The sequence below is a fragment of the Chaetodon trifascialis genome, chromosome 5 (genome assembly GCF_039877785.1).
Source record: "Chaetodon trifascialis isolate fChaTrf1 chromosome 5, fChaTrf1.hap1, whole genome shotgun sequence".
NCBI lineage: Eukaryota > Metazoa > Chordata > Actinopteri > Chaetodontiformes > Chaetodontidae > Chaetodon > Chaetodon trifascialis.
Genome location: NC_092060.1, coordinates 3,129,103 through 3,154,783, shown reverse-complemented (window position 1 = coordinate 3,154,783; position 25,681 = coordinate 3,129,103). Strand labels below are relative to the sequence as shown.

The 25,681-nt window shown below is 40.5% G+C and overlaps 1 pseudogene; it reads left to right on the top strand.

The window, feature by feature from the left end:
* The first annotated feature begins 3,255 nt into the window (after positions 1-3,255).
* On the top strand, positions 3,256-13,778 carry LOC139331751 (G2/M phase-specific E3 ubiquitin-protein ligase-like; annotated as a pseudogene).
* Positions 13,779-25,681: the final 11,903 nt, after the last annotated feature.

The following is a 25,681-nucleotide window of genomic DNA, read 5'->3' as shown; positions in this document are numbered from 1 at the left end:
TGTTAGGATAAATGACCTTCAGTTGTGTTCTTCTTTACACAATGCATGCAGTAGTCTGCTACTGAAAGAGCTGCTTAAACCCCTCTGTCTCATGCAGGGGGTGGGATGGGTTGTCCATAATCAATGTCAACCTGCCTAACATCCTCCTCTCACCCACCTCCTCAACAGTATCCAGAGAGCAGTCCAGGATGGAGCCAGCTCTCCTGACCAGATTGTTTAGTGTTTTTCTGTCCCTCTCTAAGCTTCCACATCCCCATCTGACCACTCCGTGGAAAGCTGCGGATGCCACCACAGAGTCAGAAAATGTTGTGTCCTTCATACTCCAAAGGACCTCAGTCTTCTGAGCAGGTGCAGACGACTTTGGGCCTTTCTTTACAGGCAATCTCTGTTGTTTGTCCAGTCCAGTTTTTGGTTAAGGTGAACACCTAAGTATTTGTGTTCTCCCACGGTCTCAATGTCCAAACCCTGGATTTTCACTGATGTAGTCTACGTTACCTTCTTTCAGAAATCAATCACCATCCTCCTTCTTGCTGGTGTTTAAGGTGGCTGTGCTCAGGAGGTAGAGTGGTCGTCCACCGATCAGGAGGTTGGTGGTTCGATCCCTGGCCTCGGCAGGCCACATGCTGAAGTATCCTTGGGCAGGATACTGAACCCCCCCAAAACTGCCTTCGATGCTGTGGCAGTCGGTGAGTGAATTCATGTGTACATCGTTTTGGATAAAAGCGTCTACCAAAATGACTAATTGTAATCGTAATTGTATGTGCAAGTGGTTCAGTCCACACCAGTCTACAAATTTGATTATGACCTCCCTGTATTCCAGTCCGTTCCCCTGTGATACAGGTCCAACAATGGCTGTATCATCGGAGAACTTCTGGATGTGGAAGCTGTTGTGTTTGAGGTCTGATGTGGGTGAAGAGGAAAGGAAAGAGCATTGTCCCCTGACGATCAATAACATTATCAGAATCGAAATCACAATCTGCTTTGTTGGCCAAGTATGTGTATGTATACAAGGCATTTGACTCTGGTTTATTACAACTTGATTATGATACATTTTCATGATCACTGTAATGGGAATTCTTATTATTCATCTTCTCTGTTACTTAATCCTAAGCATTCACTGTCTTAAAGCCAAATGAGCAACTATGTCATATGATTAGGTGTGTGTGTGTGTGTGTGTGTGTGTGTGTGTGTGTGTGTGTGTGTGTGTGTTGCCTTCAGACAAATCACGTTATCTGATTTCTTGTCACAATCACTTAAATGTGATTGTGACAAGAATTTCAATAATTCCATGTTGGTATAACAAATATAATAAAGGCTTGGCAGCATGTTTGACATGCTATAACGCAGCTGTGCAATTCCTGGACTAGACTGTCATATTCCTCAGCTGAAAAGCCTGGTGTTTGTGTGGATTTACTGACTGTATCGATCGGTCTAATCAAGTGAGCTTGTAACAGAGCCTTCACCTTGATCAAAATCAGGCCCTACACTGAAACCTGGAGGCCAACATATATAGTGTTTAATTCGATCAAACTGTGAGTAAACCTTAATGGTTCAATGAGTAAGAAATGGTAAGAATTTCAGGTTCACGTTCAAAATATGAACTAATCTTATTAAAATACACAGGCCAGGATTGACAGCTTCTGAACATCAGGCTTTTTTTCTACAGCCCAAAGCAAACAGCTTTGGTGGCTTTAGTTAGTGGAGGTGCATACACAATCCACCCGGAAATCAAAAAACCATCATGTATGTAGTGTTGCCTCACTCTGCTCTTCAATTTCACATCTATGACAAAATGTTCATAAAAAATACAATTTTAATGCATCAGGTTAGGTTAGATTAATTAGGCTCGCCAATAATGTGACCATATCACTGTCCCAAGAGGTGAATACTACAAATCTGAAAATTAGATTAGATAAGATTCAACTTTATTGTCATCATCAGAGTGCAACACAGAGACAACAAAATGCAGTTTAGCATTGAACCAGAAGTGCAAATAGTCATAATATCCAAAATATAAATACATGCATTAGTGCAAGTGGCATGAGGTATAAACAGTTGAGGTAGGTGCAGGTAGTGCAAGCAATTTCCATGAAACCATAAAAACGTGTGCAACAGTTGAAATGTGAAATATGCAACACAGTATGCAAACAGGTGACATGCAACAGGTAGTAAGTGGCAGTGCAGTCAAAGTAAAAACTTTAAGTGAACAGATGAGGTATACATTGTGTATAAAATATAATGTAATATGTGCAGTGTGCAGTATATGCAGTATGACATGGGCTGAGTTGTAATGTGCATGTGTTGTACATGTGTTGTAGTCTCTAGGGGTGGAAGAGGGGAGTGACAATGTCAGTGGGAGGGTGGTAGAGGGTTAGCGGGGGGGCCATGAGGTGGTAAGAGGGTGTGTCAGTGTCAATAGGAGGATAGTGGGGGTTGGAGGGGGAGCTGCTGGTGGACAGAGTTCAGCAGGGTAGCAGCTCTGGGTAAAAAGTTGTTCCTGTGCCTGCTGGTGCGGGAATGTAGGCTCCTGAAACTCCTACCAGATGGTTGGGGGACAAACAGTCCATGGATGGGGTGGGAGCTGTCACTGTATGGAGCTAAATCAGGGTCAGATGTTTTGTACTTGAAAAAATAAAATTTGAAACTGAAATTTCAAGTTTTGATCTTGAATTTTGAAAAATACATCAACTTATTCAAAATAAAAATAAATGTACAAAAAGTTTTTTCAGGTTAAAAATAATTATGATCAACTCTGGTAATTCTTTTGAATAAATCATTTTTTTACACTTTCAAATCTTTTTTCAGTTTCAGATCTTTCTTTCAGATCTTGCTTTTTCAGTTTCAGATCTTGCTTTTTCAGTTTCAGACTTTTGACCCTGATTTAACGTAAAGGGCGTGGCATCAACTGAGAGGGGAGTGGAATCATGACAGACAGCTTAACCAAAAGGCTACAGACCTTCCCCTATCATGTTGCCTTCATGGAACGTAGGATCTAAAACAATTCAGCTACGCCACATGATTGGCAGTGAATAAACTGCTGTCAGTGACAAACTTCCATTTGCATGGCCAAAACTGTTTTAATTTCCAAGGCTGTTTAGATGTGAGATGGGGAAGCCGTTTTAGACAGTACTGAGGACCAACTGTAGTACAGGAGCGACAAAATCACATCAGATTGTGCACAGACGCCCACACTGTAAGTGCTGAAATGTCCGATTTCCACGTAGCACTGTGAATGCCTCGCAGTGCCCGCTGGCAATGGCGTCCGGACCTGCTGGCTCACCTGCTGGACCCAGCACACAGGTGAGAAAAGAAAGGTTGGGAAAGCGTGATAAATATCAAAATGAGGTCGTTTTGTAACAACATACAATGTTTCTGACATCTTTTAAGTGGTGAATTGTCATAGCTGGAGGTTAAGCATAGGGCTAACGTTAGCATCGAGTAGCTGCCAGTGCAATAGGTAGATAGTAACGTTAGCCTATGCACTGCGTGAAAAACACAGATAATACTGTTAATTTGAATTAAGGTGGGGCTGCACGGTGGCGCAGCAGGTAGTGCGCATGGCAAGAAGGTTGCAGGCCTTTCTGTGTGAAATTTGAATGTTCTTCCCGTGCATGTGTGAGTTCTCTCCGGCTTCCCTCCAAAAAACATGCACTCCGGCTTCCCTCCAAAAAACATGCTATTAGGTTGATTGGTGACTCTAAATTGCCCCTAGGTGTGAGTGTGAGTGTGAGTGGGAGTGTGTGTGAATGGTGCCCTGCGATCGGCTGGCGACCGGTCCAGGGTGTACCCCGCCTCCCGCCCATCGACAGCCGAGATAGGCCCCGGCCCCCCGCGACCCCGAAAGGGATAAGCGGCATAGAAAATGGATGGATGGATGAATAAAGGTGCTGCTGTTTTGTGGTTGCAGGAATGCATGGGGTGCTGAAAAAGACTGCAGTAGCCTGCAGTGGAAAAGTTTGAGCTTTCGCCATTTAATGTATTCATGTGTATTGTTACATTCTGTGTTTGCCAGAGTGTCAACGATAACCTGGCAGTTGCAGCTGCACAAAGACTTTTAAATATGCTCACACAGAACCTCACACAGGGACAGCAAGAGCAGGAAGGAAGGGAGGAATCCTCATCTGTAGATCAGGAGATGGCCAGGTTATAGATATGAATTTTATCCTGCATGTTAATTTTAAGGTAATTTCACTACTTAATGTTATATGGTTTAAACAATTATTATTTTTTATCATGCAGATCTTTTCCTGGGTTTTTCGCAAGAAGAACTTACCTTGGAAAGCGAAAGATGCCAAAAGACCTGTGCCACCGCATCTAAAAAAACCTGGAAGCCTTTCAGTTTCTATGTATACCTGTTAAATGTTAATTCAGAGATGACCCCAACCTCATCTGAGGAGATGGAACTTGCCCAGGCAGGACTTGGAAAAAGACATCTCACCATGTCCTGGGAAATGAGCCATGAAGAAGTATTACACATTAAGAACATGGTTTCTTGTCTATATACAACATCTATTGCACGTCTGCCAGTCCTGGTTGATACTGGTTGAGGGTCTATAAAAATAAACTTGCCTTGCCTTAGTTAAGAACTCCACCCAAATGTCTATATTTAAAACATACCACTTTATGATAGGGTTAGGCTTTTCTACTGTTAGGCTTTTCTACAAGCATGTAGACATCAACTGGTCCCTGTGTTGCTGCTCTTTTAGTTCTTCAGACTACTAGAGAATGAGTATCCAAAGATGCAGGGGCTGACAGGTGGATGGCTTTTATACAAGGCTACAGGTATAGAAAATATGACATATAACATCAGTTGTAATTCACTGCTATTTATAATACTTGCCCAAAGAAACAAGTGAAATTATCTAAACAATGTCTCATTACAGGTGGTCAGGGAAAAAGAAAACTGGTCATGGTTCCTCCAGACTCTGATGGCTACACGGGCACGCTTATTCGAACAGTTACAGGGACAGGAAAGAACATCCTTTACATTGTGCCGTTACAGCATGATTTGACCTTAGCCCGCTACCTCCAGACGCAGTTGAGTTCAGAACCATGCCAAAAGCTCAGTGCCAAGTGTGCAAAGTGATGTTTCCATTGCAGATTTTGGCCCTGCATGTTCAGGGATGCATGATGTCTGACTCAGACACGGCACCAGGGGATATTGAGGTAAATATGGAAATATATGAGATGCATTGTGAAAGTGCTACTTATTTAAAATGCTGACTTTTCTCTTTTTTATATGTTAGATAAGTGAGGTTGAGATTGTCTCCGAGACAGGGCCCTCCTTGCACTGTGACGCAATTGAAGAGGTACAGTACTTGATTGTACTGCCTTGTAAAATCCCTTCATGGATTTCTTTAAATGGAATAATTGCTAACATTCAAACTTTTTAAAATTTTTTATCATTTATTTGCATGTCCTATATGCCAGTTGAAGTTCTCACCAACTTCTTGGAGGTGCATGCCAGCAGGTGTGGAGAAAGGTATTTGAGACAGTGGACATTAATGTTAATCTTAATTGTGTACAGGTGCATCTCAATAAATTAGAATATCATGAATTATACCATGGTCTGGGTGAATACTTGATTCTGATTTGTTGCGGGGTGTCCATTAAAAAGTGATAATGGACACCCATAAAGACCTTCTGGTCAAATTGCCTGATTACGTTCTAAATATTACTGCACTTGCAACGGAGACTCGGACCATAACAAGTTTTTTTCAGTGCATCATGACACTGGAGTCTGTAAACACATGCGATAAGAAGTGCATTGGCCCTCTGAAATAATACTTTGTGTCATGTAACATTTAAGTCGTCACCTCACCTCCCTTCACTTATCAGGCTGTGGCAGAGTCACTGTGGTGTTGTGATATCACAACTTTGGCGGAAGTCCTTTTATGGTAACTACCGTAACTACCGTTTTTTTTACAAACAAAACTTCCTGGGAAGTGTGACAGGCATCACTGTGCAATGGAATTGGTGCGTTCTAGTTGAAAATTCTGACTTGGAACTCAGAAATTCCATCTTAGAACGCACTATGAATCGGAGCATTTTAGAGGAAAGAAAAGTGGATGAGTACACAGACAGCTTGTATGCGATAAGTATGGAGATTTTTATTAATCAAAACTTTCAATAGTGCCCCACAGGGGTCCACTATCACAGGAAAAGCCCCTGAAATGAGCATAATAGGTCCCCTTTAAATGTAAACCATAAACATTATAAAGAATATAGAAGCAATTAAATAAAGGCATGAATTGTTTCATTCTGTGTAATAGATATATATGTGATGTATTAGTTTAACTTTTTATATTGAATTTACTGACATAAATAAACTTTTCCACTTTTCCAGGATATTTTAATTTATTGAGATGCACCTGTATGTTAGATACAGCCCTTGGTTTTATTTTCTATTAGTACAAATATTTGTCTCCCTTTAAGAAAAGACGAAGAATTCAAGCTAACTGAGACCTCGTGTGCCATGGGCGAGGACAATGGACTACAGCAGTTGAAAAGGTAAATATTTTGTTGTCAAAAGATGTACATTTCTTCATCCTACAAGGATCAACATTCTAGTTTGAGTTTTTATTGTAGTTTACATCCATTACTGTATGTGTTTCATTTGGCAGTGTTGATGATGTATTGGATACCATTTCTCAAAGAGTGGACACCGAGAAATGGTTCAACATTCAAATATCTCGAAAAAATATTCTGGAGAGAGGCCTTCTGCAGTGGCAAAGGCAAAAGAAAAATTCACCGTCTGCCACCCTAAAAGTAACTTTCTTTGGAGAGGCAGGGGTGGATACAGGGGCTCTGCGCAAATAATTCCTCACAGGTAAAATAAAAACAAACATAAAAACAACAACATAATAAGCATATATAAATACTATAAAGCGTGTGGAAAGTCAGGCCACTGAAACATTTCTGATTTCAGCTTATTATGTATGTCATACCACCCTAGAAGGGCAGCTAATGTGAGGTTGGGGAGAATGTGGACCCAAGGGCAGACAGAACATGTCTACAAAATATTTGTTAAGAGGTAGAGGTAAATAAGGTAAATAAAAATGTCTTCAAAATGCAACAGAAGTGCTACAACAGGCTTACTTCCTGTTGCCACTAAGTGGCGCAATCAGTGTGACTCTTAATTGCCCTGTAGGTCACTTCAATTCAATTCAATTCAATTCAATTTTATTTGTATAGCGCCAAATCACAACAGAAGTTGTCTCAGGACACTTTCCATATAGAGCTGGTACAGACCAAGCTCTTTTATCTACAAAGAAACCAACAATTCCCCCATGAGCAAGCACTTGGCGACAGTGGCAAGGAAAAACTTCCTTTTAACAGGCAGAAACCTCGAGCAGAACCAGACTCTGGGTGGGCGGCCATCTGCCTCGACCGGTTGGGTGAGAGAGGAAGAGCAAGAGAGGGAGAGTGAGACAGACACAGACAGACAGACAGACAGACAGACAGACAGACAGACAGACAGACAGACAGAAATGCAGTCAGAGAGAGAGAGAGAGAGACAGAGAGACAGACATGCAGTCACAGTAACAGTGACAGTGGATGTAATAACAGCAGTAGCAGTTGCAGTGGATGTCAGGCAGGGCCAAGGCAGGAGATGCAGCTGAAATCCACAATCCAGATTCAGCCACTGTCCATGGGAACCTGCAAGACGACAAAGCACAGAGACTCCGGGGAAGGAGCTAAGTTAGTAACACGCCGTGGTAGGACATGAGAGCGTGCGGATGGAGAGGGACAGAAGGACAGAGGAGCTCGGTGTATCTTTGGATGTCCCCTGACAGTCTAATCCTATAGCAGCATAACTAGGGGCTGGTCCAGGACAAGCCTGAGCCAGCCCTAACTATAAGCTTTATCAAAAAGGAAAGTTTTAAGCCTACTCTTAAATGTAGAGACAGTGTCTGCCTCCCGGACAAAGACTGGAAGATGGTTCCACAGGAGAGGAGCTTGATAGCTAAATGCTCTGACTCCTGTTCTGCTTTTTGAGACTTTAGGAACCATAAGTAGACCTGCATTCTGGGAACGCAGTGTTCAAGTAGGGCAATAAGGTACTATGAGCTCTTTAAGATAAGAAGGTGCCTGGCCATTTATGGCTTTGTAAGTAAGGAGGAGAATTTTAAACTCTATTCTAAACTTTACAGGGAGCCAGTGCAAAGTGGCAAGTATTGGAGAAATATGATCTCGCTTCCTGGTTTTTGTCAGAACACGTGCTGCAGCGTTCTGGAGCAACTGGAGAATATTCAGCAACGAATTTGGGCAGCCTGATAGTAAAGAATTGCAATAATCCAGCTTGGAAGTTACGAATGCATGAACTAGTTTTTCTGCATCATTTTGAGACAAAATATGCCTGATTTTTGCGATATTACGTAGGTAAAAAAAGGCAGTCCTGGAAATTTGTTTTACATGGGAGTGAAAGGACATGTCTTGGTCAAAGATAACTCCCAGATTCTTTACAGTGGTGCTGGAGGCCAGCGCAATGCCATCCATAACTGCTATGTCATCAGAAAGTGACTTTCTAAGATGTTTAGGGCCTACTACTATAACTTCAGTTTTGTCCGAGTTTAGCATCAGAAAATTGCAGGTCATCCAGGTCTTTATGTCATGAAGACATGCTTGTAGTCTAGTTAACTGACTGGTTTCTTCGGGTTTCATTGATAAATATAGCTGGGTATCATCTGCATAGCAATGAAAATTTATTGAGTGCTTCCTGATAATCTTACCTAAAGGAAGCATATGTAAGGTGAATAGAATTGGTCCAAGCACAGAACCCTGCGGAACTCCATAGCTGACTTTAGTGAGCACAGAGGAGTCGTCATTAACGCGTACAAACTGAGAGCGATCTGACAAGTAGGATTTAAACCAGCTTAGCGCAGTTCCCTTAATGCCAATGAAATGTTCCAGTGTCTGCAATAGGATGCCATGGTCAATGGTGTCAAATGCAGCACTAAGATCCAGTAAGACTAGTACAGAGACAAATCCTTTATCAGATGCAATTAGAAGGTCATTTGTAACTTTAACCAGTGCTGTCTCTGTGCTATGATGCACTCTAAATCCTGACTGGAAATCCTCGAATAAACTATTATTGTTTAGAAAGTCGCACAGCTGATTGGCAACTGCTTTCTCAAGAGTTTTTGAGAGAAAGGGAAGGTTGGATATCGGTCTATGGTTGGCTAAAACCCCTGGATCAAGAGTAGGCTTTTTCAGTAGCGGTTTTATCACAGCTACTTTAAAGGACTGTGGTACGTAGCCTGTTGATAAAGAGAGATTGATCATGTCTAAAACTGTAGAGTCAATTAGAGGTAATACTTCTTTAAACAGCTTAGTCGGGATAGGATCTAAAATACAGGTAGATGATTTTGATGATGAAATTATTGAAATTAGTTGGTGAAGGTCAACAGGAGTAAAACAGTCTAAGACTGCGACAGACTGAGTAACAGTTTCTACGATTTCTGCGTTTGAAGACAAAACAGTACCTGTTAACGGCAGGAGTCGATGAATTCTGTCTCTAATAGTTAGAATTTTATCATTAAAGAAGCTCATGAAGTCATTACTGTTCAGAGCTAAAGGAATACATGGTTCAATAGAATTATGGCTCTCTGTCAGCCTGGCTACAGTGCTGAAGAGAAACCTGGGATTGTTCTTATTTTCCTCTATTAGTGCAGAGTAATAGGCTGCCCTGGCACTGCGGAGGGCTTTCCTGTATATTTTAAGACTGTCTTGCCAGGCGGACCGAAATTCTTCCAGATTGGTAGAATGCCATTTCCTTTCTATTTTAAATTTTCTTCAGGCCAGGACACTTATCAAATAAGTGAAGTTTGGGACAGATTGAACTGTGAACAGGGGAGTTATTACAACCTGATGTTTCATGGCAAAACATCAAAATTCGCCACGCCCAAACCTTTTGGCGGAAGCTAAATCTTTGAGCAACTTTTAGTCACTGAGGTCTTAAGATGCTACGGACCAAATATGAAGTCAATCGGATTAAATCTCTAGGAGGAGTTTGTTAGTACGACACCTGGAAATCGCCATAAAATGGAAGCTAATTGAAACTGAGACTTCCTGTTGGGTTTATTCTATACCTGTAAGAGACTTTTTTGTTCCTCTGGACATGATATATGAACCTACTGAATTTCGTACATCTAGCTGAAACCTGCCACCGGGGCTACTCTTTAGGTGGCGTGGCTGAGCCATTTTGCCACGTCAGGTCATTAAAATATCAAATTTTTCGCCAGGATTAGTGAATGTGCAAAGTTTCATGAGTTTTTGAGTATGTTTAGGCCCTCTAAAATGTGATTTACTTTGGGGCTGAAAGAAAGAAAGAAAGAAAGAAAGAAAGAAAGAAAGAAAGAAAGAAAGAAAGAAAGAAAGAAAGAAAGAAAGAAACATGAAAAAATTCCTTCAGATACAAGAGGGCTTCGCAGCGGTCGCTGCTCGGGCCCTAATAAGAAAGCTCAACACAGGAGACTAAAAAACATAGGAACTCACTTATAACCAGGTATGTGGGCATGAAACACAATGCTAGGACATAGCAGGGACAACAGGAGACAGAAAGCAAATGATTTGACAAAGGGAGAACACTGAGGTACAAGGGAACAAGACACAGGTGGTGTAATCAACATAGAGTAGGTGAGACACATCAACTTATCACAAGAGGGTGAACGCAGGAAGACAGGACACTGAACTTCTGTTTAAAACAGAAAACAACTCACCTACATAAAAGAAGTGACACTAAAACAAGACAGGGAATTTCATACATTTAATCTACATAGAAAAACTGAATATTCAGAGCAGTAAGTTGAAAGTTGTTCTGAAGAAGACTTGGGTCGAAACGTCAGCAGTCACACCTTAATAAACAGCAAAAAACTGACCGTCTGCTCCAGTGTCCTCTCCTTGCATAATAAAATACTACTTAACCATGAAGGCCCTTGAGCACCACAGTAAATGCTGTTTGTATTTATGTGTGCAGAAATGGTGGCAGGAGTTGAGTTGCGCTTCTTTGAGGGACCGAAGAATCACAAGAGCCCCCGATACTCCCTCACAGATTATGAGAGTGGCCTCTACAAGTGTGTTTATTTCAATGCACATACTTTTTTGTTTAATGTTTTCTAATGCAAGTAATACATAATAATCTATTTCTGTATATAGGACTGTTGGAGAGATTTTGGCTGTTAGTTTGGCACAAGGTGGCCCAGCCCCAGCCTTTTTCAGCCCATGGACATACAGCTATCTCTGCAGTGGGCAGATCCCAACAGTCCTCGACAGTGATGTAGCTGATGTCCAGTTGCGTGGGTTAATTGATCAGGTATGACCTCCACACAATAGAAATTTTTGGGTTGATGAAAAAAACATTCCTTGTCCAATCAATTTTTTATGTGGTATTGTGATACAGAAATGTTCTTGAATAATTGATAATTTGTAAACCATTCCATGTTTTGCATATTCTGTGTTGTGGACTGTTTTCTTGTCTATATACAACATCTATTGCACGTCTGCCCGTCCTGGGTGTGGGATCCCTCCTCTGTTGCTCACCCTGAGGTTTCTCCAATTTTTTTCCCTGGGTTTTCTATGGAGTTTTTCCTCAGTGGATGTGAGGGTCTAAGGGCAAAGGATATTGTTATGATGCCATGTAAAGCCCTTTTAGACAAACTGTTTGTAAAAATGGGCTATACAAATAAATTTGCCTTGCCTTGCCATAACTTATTATATATTTTTTTCCAGGTTAGGATGTCGACTGAACAGTCGATTCATGACCTAACTGATCAAATCATCAACTGTGGATACACTGGACATGTCACAGTTGACAACAAGGAGCCCATTTTTCGGTATGCTAGGACATGTGTTTCTGTTTTTGTCATAAAATGCATGGGTAAGGTTTTGCAGGATTCCCCTCAATTTTCTCTCTTGTAGGGCCATCATACTGCATTCAGTGCTGAAGTTAAAGCCAATCTTGGAACAGCTCATGGAAGGCCTGCAGCTGTATGGCATTCTTTCACTGATCAGACAGTACCAAGATATCTGCCGGCCCCTGTTTGTCTTGAAAGAAGATGATGTCAAGGTGATTAAAATGTGACCATGTATTATTCTGAACAAGAAACATGTACTTGCTATGATATTTAACAATGGGAGGGGTGGAATAATTTACATCTGCATTTTATGTCATCATAGGTCAATGCAGAGTTTGTAATGTCAGCCATTGGCCCTCAAATGAGTGAGAAAGGGACAACCAGGCATCATGTCGAGCTGGACATTCTGAACTTTGTTCAGGACTTCCTTTATGAAGTTGAAGGTATATAGATTTTTATTTTTTGCAAATCTGATTTCATAAACTGTCAAATAAGCGGGTTTGGTGACAAGAGATTGCAATTTATGACTGATTTTAGTCTTAAGAAAATTGTCAACCGCCACTTGTAGTTACACTAATATTAACCTTTTCCACTCCACTTAGGCTTCGCTGCAAAAACGCCTAAAATGACATACCCAAATGTGAAGGGCTCTAGCTGCTGAACTACTCAGCCAAAATGCATGAATGAGGCCTTGATAGAAAGAAAACTCCCCAAGGAATCTTTTGAAAGTCTCAAAAACACTCAAAGTGATAAAGGGAGACAGCAGTCAGCCTTTACATTCAGTAAAAACTGACCGCCTAAACTAAAAAATCATGTGTCAGTGTAAACAGCTATCTGTGGCTTGATGTGTGGGGGTACAGGGCATCATAGATCTGTAGCCACATTCTCTGTGAACACATCCTGCAAATTTGAAGAGGATAGCACAAAGTATGACCATTTTCCAGTGTATCCATCATGGAGAGGTCAGGCGGAGCTTCAAAAAATACATCTGGAAACTCCACACTGTACACACTGTAACCAAATGATACTCTGACACTCAGGGTGTTTTTCCTTTCTTCCTTGACTGTGTATTTAGTCTGCATCGTTTTTACCATGAAATGACTAAATTCAGGTACACTTGAATGCACCTTCTGTGAGCGTCATGACGCTGTGATGCCCCATCGGGCTGTACAGCCAATCAGAGAGCCCCATCAGCATGAGTGACAGCTCGTTGGAAAGCTCTGAGTCTCGGCTAAACAGTTAGAGAAAACAGACAAGCAGCTTCTATTACGTATCGTTTCAGAAACACATGCAGTCAAAAACAATGTGCTCAGACCCATGTCCTCGGCACACACCAACTATTTGTGAAGACTGAAGAGTCAAAATGCTACGAAACATAACGGGAATAGTCTCAAACTGACGCTAAACATGTTATGGTTTTATTTTCCCTGACGAATCTTGATGGTAATAGGTTTTAAGTCAGAGGCCAGCTCTTTCATTTATTTCTTGGGCAAGGCCATAATTATCAGTAAGCATATATATATAAAAAAAAAAAATAAACAAAGATCAGTCATCTACATTCTAAGTAAAATGACTTGCTGGTAATAAATAACTATACAATCTGTAACTCCTGTATTTAATGGAGAGTTAATTAAATCAAAACATGCAATCATACACATTTTTTGATTAGCTGTGCCTTTGTGGCTCAGAGTAACACTGTCTAATTCACTTTAAATTCATGAATTGCACTGCATTTAAGTGGTAACCATCAAGTTCAACCATGACTGGCATACCAGTTTTGGGAATCACAAGGTCTGTTACCCTTTGGTTTCAGCATGTGCCAAGACTATTGAAATACCTGTGAGACACATGAGGTCCTATGATCAGTTCAAAGAGGTGCTGAAGGAGGCTTTCCTGCTTGGCCAAGAATTCAGCAACGTTTAATCTGTTTTCAAGGTTACAAGACAACATAAATGTTCAGTAGGCACAGCAGTTACTACTGTTTTACTATTCAGTTTTGGTAGTGTAAATTTTTCATTAAAGAAACACAGTGTTGACTAGTGTAGTAAACATAAAAAACATTATATTGTTTTCAACAAATAAACTTAAAATACATGTCAGAAATTTGTTGGTGTTCATCTGGTGTTCAACATTGCACGTTTTCATTTAGGTGACACAATTTTGAACATAGTTCAGTGTAGTCAAATAAATGTCTCTGCCATGGGACTCCGATGGTTCAGTAACATCAATGGTGGCCCATAGTCTTGCCATATCTTGCTCCTGGAGAGGACATACGATGGGTGGAACAATCACTCCAGAACTGGTTGCATTTGGCTCACTGCCTGGATTGAAGTCAAGATCCTCGATTTCCTGTATTATTATTTTTTAAAAAAAGGTGATTAAAAACAAGATGGACCCAGAAAACAAGGTAAAACTATAAAGGTATCCAAACAGTCCAACTGTCAAATCACCCTGCACATTGCATTGGTATTAGTTTTGTTATTAACTGGGACAACTCCCTTATTTCTTCAGATTATTATTATATTGTTGCTCTTGTAGGAGGAAACGCATCTGGTTACATACATAAATAGTACATAAATGGCTGATAAAATAAACTGAACCAATGAAATATTTCAATTTTAACAAACAACTTGTCTATATATGATTTTATCCAGATGTGTTGGTGTATGATCTGTGAACAAATATAATGCAAACTCAAACAAGCCCTGGACAGTAAGTGTCTGCATAAAGGTGGAATACTGACTTAAGAAACTGACATACAAGGTGTGGCTTTCACCCACTTTGTCTCAGTCTGCTTAACTGGACCATACACATGTGTGTATCATGGATTACAGCTGTTAAATTTGGTACTTTGGTGCTCAGATTTGCCACACGTTGCATCAGATCGGTCATTATGTTGTGCTGCCAGCTATTTAGACAATAATGGCTGTACTGTGAGTTAATTTCAGTGGATAGTAAATCTATACTGCTATACAAGCTGTACACTGACTATGAGTTATATCCACGTCTCATTTCTATAGTATTTTGATTTGATTAATTTGTTTAGCACAAGTTAAAAAACAGTGCATGGATGGAACGAAGCCTGGAGGGCTTGTACAGAGTTCCACTCCCATCATCCAAGAATACATGAAACACAAGATAAACGATAAGATGTACAAACATCTTATTGTTTTACCTTGAGAAACTACAGTAGGTGGTTCCTGAAATGGGAGGGGTATACTCATGTTTGTGAGAAACTACCGTTATGCATACAGTATATATCATTTTAATAGTTTAAAGTATCATCTTCCCATTGCAATTGTCTAAAAACTTTCAAATGAAATGGTGTGAACATTGTTATTCTGGCCAATACTGTAACAGTCAGAACCTGTTGCTTTAAAAACATTTTTTTTAAATGGTACCTCTGCCAGGTCTGGATCATCGACAGGATTCTGGAGGAGCCCCACTGTCCACAGTTGTTGTGGGGACAGATTTTGTTCGGTTCTTAGAGGGTGGTTATCCCAACCCACCCTGAAGACATTGAGATCCCTCTGCAGATGTGGAAGAAACACATGCTGTGCACAGAACATGTGGATGCTGTCAGAGGGATCAAGTAGGCCTTCATCTTCAAGGCTGTGAAGAACCTCGTAGTAGATGTTTGACACTGACATCCAAACATCTCGCCACAAACGCTCAATTCTGTTAAAAGAAAACACCGAAATACCCACAAGTTTTTACAATACAGTACATCTGAATTTTCACAAAGTATGAGTACAGAAGGCAACATCTGACATGATCAATTCTATTGATTTTTTTTTTTTTTTAAAACACACCTTTGATTGTGCACACTCTTTCCTGACATGAAACTTCCCCTTCCACAGCCTCTAATAGTGAACATGCATCGTGCTATGCCCACATTCTCTACTCCTTGGTCACCTCACACTCTAAAGAGAACAGAAAGGAATATATTTAAGTATTTATTTAAAAAAAAATGTTTTAAATCCTACACATTACAATCATTACACATCTGTAACTTACAGCTAATGCACAAATCACAGCTCACTACTGTGAGCCACACCTATTTTTTGTTCTTACCTTAATGGAAAGCCATACTTTTGCACTGCCTCTAAGAAGAAATCAAGTGCAGTGGATGCTTTGTTATTGGTTGCAGCACTCAGGTACATTATCTGGAGGAGGAGATATCATTCAGTGGAAATGAATAACATTTGACCTGTAATATTATGTAAGCTCACACCAGACATTTTAGCTAGGTTATATAGGTTATGATACAAATATAGGTAAAATGGATCTGTGTGAAAAGGAATTACCTTTCGTGAGAATCCATCGATCCCTCCGAAAATAACAAGGCCATATCTTTGAAAATGAAAACCAGTATAAATCAATATCTACATTTATTTACATTTAAAGTGCATTTATTTAAAAAAAAAAAAAAGTTGGATATGTCAGAAGGAATCAGGAGACATATTACTTTTAAAAGCATCTTCCTGCATTAATTACTGTAGATCTGAATAGCTTACATCAAATGTAAACCATACCTGACAAGTTTATGATTTGTATTGACATGAATCAAGTGCAGAGGACCTGGAACAGAATATGTCCTTCTTGCAACACACCCAATCCCTGTCATGTGTGAGAGTACTCCAACAGGGTCTACACGATGCATGGAGGTAGACACTCTCTTCCACTGGATACGGTGGCCCATGCCCTGCAGGATTTCTTTCATCATTCTTAGTCCCATGTGTGGTGCCCTGCCTTTCACTGACCTCACCAAATTGTCCAGTTCATCATCTGTAATGTTACTGTAGAACTGCTTTATGGAAAGGTTATTATCATGCATGCGCCTTTTTACTGTGCTCTCAGATACACAGAGAACTTTTGCAATAGATGACACTGGTAGAGACATTTCTATCAGGCTCTATAGTTGTTGTGGAGACACGTCATATTTCGGCCATCCCATTTCTCCTTGCAACAACATAGGCACCTGACTGGGGGTCAGGTTTGAGTTGTCCTCCATATTGACAAGAGTTGTCAGTTCAGTTAATGGATCAATCACATCCTGTGGCACCTCAACCTGGCAGGACAGTGACCTTAAAAGGACCATCTCCTGGTTGACGACTAACTTTAGGTACCGCACATCAACTGGCAATCTCTCCTGGAATAAACAACAGGCAGAAAAATATATAATAAACAAAAGAAGAAATAAGCTTGATGCTAACAAACAAGAACCCTAGCAACAGTTGCTATGTTAAATGTAAATGAACACTGGCTACAGAACAAAATCCACAAAACGACCTCACCAAATCGACCAAAACAACCTCATTTTGATATTTATCACGCTTTCCCAACCTTTCTTTTCTCACCTGCGTGCTGGGTCCAGCAGGTGAGCCAGCAGGTCCGGACGCCATTGCCAGCGGGCACTGCGAGGCATTCACAGTGCTACGTGGAAATCGGACATTTCAGCACTTACAGTGTGGGCGTCTGTGCACAATCTGATGTGATTTTGTCGCTCCTGTACTACAGTTGGTCCTCAGTACTGTCTAAAACGGCTTCCCCATCTCACATCTAAACAGCCTTGGAAATTAAAACAGTTTTGGCCATGCAAATGGAAGTTTGTCACTGACAGCAGTTTATTCACTGCCAATCATGTGGCGTAGCTGAATTGTTTTAGATCCTACGTTCCATGAAGGCAACATGATAGGGGAAGGTCTGTAGCCTTTTGGTTAAGCTGTCTGTCATGATTCCACTCCCCTCTCAGTTGATGCCACGCCCTTTACGTTAAATCAGGGTCAAAAGTCTGAAACTGAAAAAGCAAGATCTGAAACTGAAAAAGCAAGATCTGAAAGAAAGATCTGAAACTGAAAAAAGATTTGAAAGTGTAAAAAAATGATTATTCAAAAGAATTACCAGAGTTGATCATAATTATTTTTAACCTGAAAAAACTTTTTGTACATTTATTTTTATTTTGAATAAGTTGATGTATTTTTCAAAATTCAAGATCAAAACTTGAAATTTCAGTTTCAAATTTTATTTTTTCAAGTACAGAACATTTGACCCTGATTTAGCTCCATATCACTGCTGATGCTGCGTGCCCTTCTTAGACACCACCCTCTGGAGGTCCTCGATGGCAGTTAGCAGGGCACCGGTGATATACTGGGCGGTTTTCACCACCCAATGCAGGACCTTCCGCTCAGAGGCTGTGCAGCTGGCTGAAGTAGAAGTTGACTATGATCTGACCAGCCAGGTTAACTTTCCTCAATCTCCTCAGGAAGTAGAGGCGCTCTTGAGCTTTCTTTATCAAGGTGCAGGAGTTAAGGGTCCAGGAGAGGTCCTCACAGATGTGGACACCCAGGAACTTGAAGCTGGAGACACATTCAATCTCAGCCTCGTCGATGTGAATGGGTGTGTGACTGCAGCCTTTGGTTTTCCTGTAGTCCACAATGAGCTCCTTGGTCTTCTTGGTATTGGGGGTCAGGTTGTTGTCAGCACACCACATCACCAGCTGCTGAATCTCATCCCTGTAGGCTGACTCGTCATTGTAGTTGATCAGACCTATCACCGTGGTGTCGTCTGTGAACTTGATGATGGAGTTGGAGACATGCACAGGCACGTAGTCGTGGCTGAAGAGTGATTAGAGGAGAGTGCTCAGTGCACAGCCCTGTGGGATGCTGGTGTTCAGAGTCAGGGTGGCGGAGGTGTGGTTGTCTAGTCTGACCAACAGTGGTCTGTTGTTGTTGTTGTTCAGGTGCATCAGGGTGTAGTGCAGTGCCGTAGAGATGGCAACCTCCGTCGACCTGTTTGGCAGTAGGCAAACTGATGGGGGTCCAATGTGGGGGGACGACAGCATTTGATGTGGGCCAAGACCAGCCTCTCGAAGCACTTGGTGATGATGGGGGTGAGTGCGACGGGGCGGAAGTCATTAAGGCCCACTGCAGCTGACTGCTTTGATACCAGCACGATGGTGGTGGCCTTGAGGCAGGTGGGGACTGCTGCCTCGGCCGTCAGGGCCAGAAGCCTTATGGATGTTCACCCTGCTGAGTGCAGAACGTTGTAGGTGGAGAGTGTTAGGGGCTGTTCATTTGGGTGGGGAGCAGTTTTGATGGCTGGTTGTTTGTTGTCCCTGTTGAAGGGAGCATAGAAGTTGTTGAGGTCATCAGGGAGGGAGGCATTGCTGGTTGGTGGGGCTCTCTTTTTTGGCTGAGTTGGTGATGGCCTCGATGCGCTCCTCAATCAATAGCAATTTGAATCCATAAATCAGAACATCATGTACTGGTATTTATCCTAGCTCTTATCTATCAGACAGGACCATTTGTTAATTGTTAACTCAATTTAGCTGTCAGAAGTCAGAATTCAGCAGTTCAATCAGAAGATGAATTGCCTTTTTAGTCTTGTCAGTATGTCTGAAAGCACCCCTGAAAAAATATGGCAAATCCTAACAAAATAGTTCAGCTAAGAACTTTTTCCTTCTCATCTATTTCGAGAGTGGCTTTCATGTTTAATAAATTCAAGTTTCTGTTCTACACAAAATGATCCTGCTGAATCGACTTTTGTTGAGCAATGTGTTTTTGCTCCCTTTCACCTGCCCCTCCGAATCCACAATTTGGCAACAATATGAATGCATATACTGTCTAGAATGCAACAAAACTGTGAAATTAACAATTTTCTGGGGGAAGATCACTGACTTTTATTTTGAAAGAAGATTTAACTATAATCAAATAGAAGCACTATGTATTTCCTCCAGTGCTCAGCTTTTTCCTATTTCCTCCCTCTGACACTTGTGAGCAGTTCTTTGAACGTAATGGGAAGTGTCACTTCAGCCTCCTGTGGGACTGCTTTTGGATATTAGACACAAGTGAACACTCTGTTCCTGCTAACAAAGATATTCCTCCTTACAGGGAAGAAATTGTCTTTGTTCTGTGATGTTCCTCGTGTTAATGTAGAGTTAAAGGGGTACCCCAGCAAGTTAGCATAACACTTCCATAAACTTGGGCGCTGATAAGAGAAAGATTAAAAAAGAGAATGAAATTGAAGGCAGCGGAGGCTGAGATATCCTGACTTGAGACTATGGGTGAAGCTTTAATAACACTGTATCTTACACTTTCCATTAGGCAACACAATAGCATCTGTTATTTGAATGAAAACAACACACCATGTCTTCACCTTGGTCAGTAGAAATTAGGTAACTGAAATATCTGTGAGAAATGGGACCATGATGTTCAGCCTGACAAAACCTGCATGTCTGTCTGTGAGGATCTGTGCAAACTCTCTTTGTGCAGCCTACAACATTATTGTTACCTGAAGCGACAAATGTGATATCATGTAAACACATCCACCTATGCAGTTACCAAATACAAAACAAACAGAGCGCAATATATGCTGGACCCAAAAAAATCAAGGCACTGCAATTTAAGAGAAAGCACAACCAAATACACAAAGGTGCTACAAATACAGAAAACACAACCACATTTTTTAAAGAATGCTGTACATGTGTTGTCAAATTGGCGAGACTGTTTTCTTAATTTGCTTGTGGTTTATTTATTCATGTGTGTTTTCTTCAGTTGCAGTGCATTGAGCACTCCGTCACGGTCTTGTCAGTGCCCAGTATTTTCCCCTCGTGTTTCCCTTTTCCCCTGTGTCTTCTCCTGAACTTCTCTTTCTGTCCGTCTGTGTTTGTGGGCTTGGTATTTGTGTGCCACTCCTTCTCTCCCCCTCTAGCTGGATCAGATGGTTGTTTCAGCTCATGTATATTATCTCCAAACTGCTTGTCCACCTGCCTGCTAACCCTTGTGCTTCTCCAGCCTGCCAACGCCATCCATCCTAGCTCCTGAGCCTCTGACTTCCCCAACCATCGACATCACTCTATCAAAACCCTGCTATCCTTCAATAAGCATGTCTAACTTCATCTTATGTGTCTGTGTCCTTCTTTTGGATTTACTCTGAAACATTACAATACTGTAAGGGCCACCACACGTCTGTTTTACAGTATTCTTCCCCTTATGTCTGACAAAACCTCAACAATGCCATGAATGACAAAATAAACTTACGCTGTTACTGCATTTTGCCATATGTGTGCATTTAAGACAGGATAATCCTTCATTGATCCTGTATTGATCCTTGAATTTTGGTGTTAGAGCAGCACAAGGACAGAATAAGTGCAGATAAACAAAGAAACTTAAAGGTAATAACTAATCAAATATGCATCAAATAAGAATAACATAGAAACTACAGAAGAACGATTCAACAACTCAAAACGCAAAATTACAGGCAATAACAGTAAACATACAGTACCCACAACAAGTGTACTTGTACTTTATTAATAATGCAATACCATATTCAGTGGCATAGTGATGCAATTTGTGGCAGCAAATTCAGTAACAGTCAAAGTGCAGTATGTGTAAGGAATATAATACCCTCAGCTATAACAGTCTACAAGTATCATATAATATGACTACATAATTATACTGTTGTCTATGTGGATAATAAAATACAAGGGACAATAAAATATTATATATAGGTATATGTTTATGAACATACATATTTATATAATATGATATGGTATAATACAGTATGGCACATGAAGTTTAATATCAGGCTAAATGTGGTATATTAGAACAGTACAGTAAAGCAATGTAGCTCAGAAGAAGCTAAAAATCAGTATTGTATGAGCATACCATAGTACAGTGAACAATTAAATGAGTACTATTGATAATACTACTACTACTACTACTACTACTACTACTAATAATAATAATAATAATAATAATAACTACTAGACAATTTCCCCTGGGGAAATTTTGAAAGGGCCACGGGGGCTACTGCCGGAGTGTGTACATTTTGATGAGATTCTTTAGAGATTTCAAACAATTAATGCTAAGCTAACATAAGCATGTCAAATAACACATTAAAAAGATCTCAAACACCATTCGAATGCATTTAAGAATCATTTTACTGTAGGTTAGCATGTTAGTATTAGCATGCTAATCATTATCATATTAGCACAAAAACCTGATATCAAAAGTCAAACCTGTATGCCCCAACAGGTTCATATGTAGGACCTCATGTAAGCATTAGCCACTGTTAGCATTGTGGCTAATGCTAACAGGTCAACATCCCTCATAACATTACTAACATTTCAAACTCACCAGTAATAGTAAGTGAGATAAGAAAAGTGGCTCGTTATCAAGCCACTGCAGAGCTTGATGACAAGCTGATCATTTGAATCAGGTGTGTTGGAGCAGGAAACATTTAAAACATGCAGGGCAGGGGGGCCCGAGGACCGGAATTGAGAAACACTGAGTTACGTGAGAGGGCAGTGATGATCTTATGATGTATGTTACCTGTGTGTGTGTGTGTGTGTGTGTGTGTGTGTGTGTGTGTGTGTGTGTATATGTCATGTGAAAAGTCACGTGATCAGATCCACACTGTATCTGTATCTGTAATCGCATGAAGCTACAGATGAGTGTTTGTGTGTATGGGAGTGGGAGAGGAGTGCTCAGAGAGGTACTGAGGCTTAGAGGTTGCCACGGCAACTTGAAGTAGTTGCCATTGACAATAGGGGCCCCCCAGGCAGACAGACAGGGGCAGACAGAAACGTGGAGAAAAAGAGCCATTTTCTGCCTCTGCACTGCTCTCACATTTGGGCTTATGCTGACAATACAGTAGCTCCTATCAGAATACAACACAGACCATCATCGCTGTCAGGACTTTTCTGAACAATTGGTGTGATTTTGGTGTTTCTACAGAAAATATTTTGGAGACGTGAGTTTAAAACAGGGGTCCGTTCTGCTTCTCTCAGAAAATCTTTGTATTGGAGTCAGTGAGGAGCAGAGACAGACGTGGCCGCACTTAGAGGCTGCTAATTCAAATTCTGTAAGTCTCTCTGATTTTTTGAGCACAATGTGAGAGACACAACGCATTTGTTTACAAATGTGGAAAAAAATCATGCGTGTAGAATGTAAATTGTGACTGGGAGGAGTGTGGAAAGAGAAAAAATCTGGACTGTTTTTAGGCTCTCTCCCACTCTGACCGATGATGTCGGTTGGCATAATGTGAAGTAGAGGTAAGATCGACCCTAAAAAAATCCAGCCCGACCCGACCCAGGCCCGCGGGTATTAAAGCCCGACCCGGCCCGAGCCCGATCAATTAACTTGATTTGCAGGCCCGAGCCCGAAATAAACCCGAAATTTTATATCGCAAGTTTTCTTAATGTTAAAATAATCTACATATTTTTATGATCATTATAAATGCATTTACACAATGAAATAACGCTGGAAAAGTTTGATAAAGATATTTCTGTGTGTGATATTGTGCTCACATGGACACGCCTCTCTGACAAGGAGAGGAACAGCAGCAGGAGCAGGTCTCTGGGCTTCATTGTAGATCACAAGTAGGGCATCTGAGATACACGGGGTAAAGCCTCCAGAGCGCAGCAGGTTCACTATAGTCTTCGTTACCAAAGGCCAACAAACTGGACTATATACACCCTCTGAGATCGACCCAGCAGACCGTGAGAGAGTGCTGTGTTTTCGTTTTTATGGAAACATGGCTCAGTAACAGCATTCCGGACTCTGCCATCCAGCTGGACCGGCTAACATGCTACGGCAAACACTGCCGCATCAGGGATGCTTGGTGTCAAGGCACTGTGGTGATTTGTAGACACTGTTCACCCCTCATGGAGTTTATGATCATCAAGTGCGGGCCTCTGTTAATGTCCTGTACATATAGCAGCATTGACAATAAAGTTGACTTGACTTGACTCATTCAGCTCATTCAGCAACAGACTGATCCATCCCACTGCACCACAGAGTGACAGAATTTATTTTATTTAATATTAGAAATAAGTATCTACATTTGCTCCTTCTAACTCTTAAGCATATTACCTTTCTTGTTTTTCATTTTTATTCAGGGGCTTTTTGTAACAAAAGATTTTTCTATTTCGGGCTGCACGGTGGCGCAGGTTGCCGGTTTGATCCCCGGTGTCAGGCGGGGCCTTTCTGTGTGAAGTATGCATGTTCTTCCCGTGCATGCGTGGGTTCTCTCTGGGTACTCCAGCTTCCTCCCACAGACCAAAAACATGCTCATTAGGTTAACTGATGACTCTAAATTGTCCGTAGGTGTGAGTGTGAGTGTGAATGTTTGTTTGTCCCTGCATGTTGCCCTGCAATCGGCTGGCGACCGGCTCAGGGTGTACCCCGCCTCTCGCCCATTGTAGCTGGGATAGGCTCCAGCCCCACGCAACCCTGAAAGGGATAGGCGGTATAGATAATGGATGGATTTTCTATTTCCATTTGATAACCGTGTTCAAACTCCTACAAAATTTTGAAAAATGGTTAGGGGGTTGGACTTATATAAATGAGATGCAATGAGCAGCACTGTTTGCTGGTTTGCTGTTTGCACTTGTTGCTGGTTTTCTCATGGCTGGTCACACACACACACACACACACACACACACACACACACACACACACACACACACACACACACACACACACACATATTTGAGACATATATGTTCCCATTTACATCTGTACATTTTTCGGTTTATTACCTCATATAATTGTACATATATTTTTACATATATTCACTGTATTTCAATATATAATCTCATATAATGTGGGATATATTGCAATATATTGGCAGGCAGGCAGTGGAGTGAAAGGTGGAATGAAAGCATGCACGTGTCTACAATGTATAATTAGATATATTATTTAATATAAATCGTATATAATAATATATATTTTTCAACATATTTGAGACATATATGTTCCCATATATATCTGATTATATTTTCTTGTACATTGAGCTTTATTATCTCATATAATTTTGCATATATTTTTACATATATTTACTGTGTATTCCAATATATTATCTCATATAATGTGGGATATATATATATATATAAAATAATATAACAATGCATTTATTCAAAATATGAAAACGGCAATAATTGCATTATTTTCATGTATGCCACAATATATCACTTACAGATATAATATATTGTTTTACAATACATCATGATATATTACTATCTACATTTCACAAATATGTTACCACATAATATATTGAGAAATATATTTTTGTTGCGTAAGGGAGATCTCTAACTGTTGTAACCTGCAGAAACTCTGTTGCCACTTGATTGCAGATTTTAGAATTCAATTATTCAAGACATCATAGCCAAGATAAGACATCTTGGCTATGAGTGCGTGACTTTCACTGTTTTAATCTCCTGCCACTTTTGCCTCCATTGTCAGCACTTCAGCAATGTTGGTATGCGCTCCTTCCCTGTGTTTTTTCCTCTTCAAGAATTTAGTTCTTTAAAATGTATTGACAATTTACTAAACTGTTTCAGCAGCCTGTTTTTTTATTTTTTTAAAGAAAGAAAGAAAAACAATTTGAGACAAAGACCAGGTGACAAAAACATCAAGAACAGAAATAGGTTAAATACAGTAAAATGCTGAACCATAAATACAATATTTTCATCTAACAACATACTAAGTCTCCACAACTCTCCATAAAATACAACTCTCCACAACACACCTGCAGACAGTTCATTACCCTATTCTGAGCAGTTTTATATATACATTAATAATAATAGTAACCTTAATTTGTATAGTGCTTTTCATGCAAGAATTACAGCTCAAAGTGTTTCACAACAAAGAATCTCAGTACCAAGTGCTTTATGGAAAATGTTTAATAAAATAAAACATAGGGCAAAAATACAGAGTGCATAAATTAAAGAGTTGCATTAGTGAAGAAGTGCAAAGCAAATGTAGAAAGAATAAAGTTAATCCTAGTTGAAGGCTAAAGTGAAGAGATAATTTTTTAGCTTT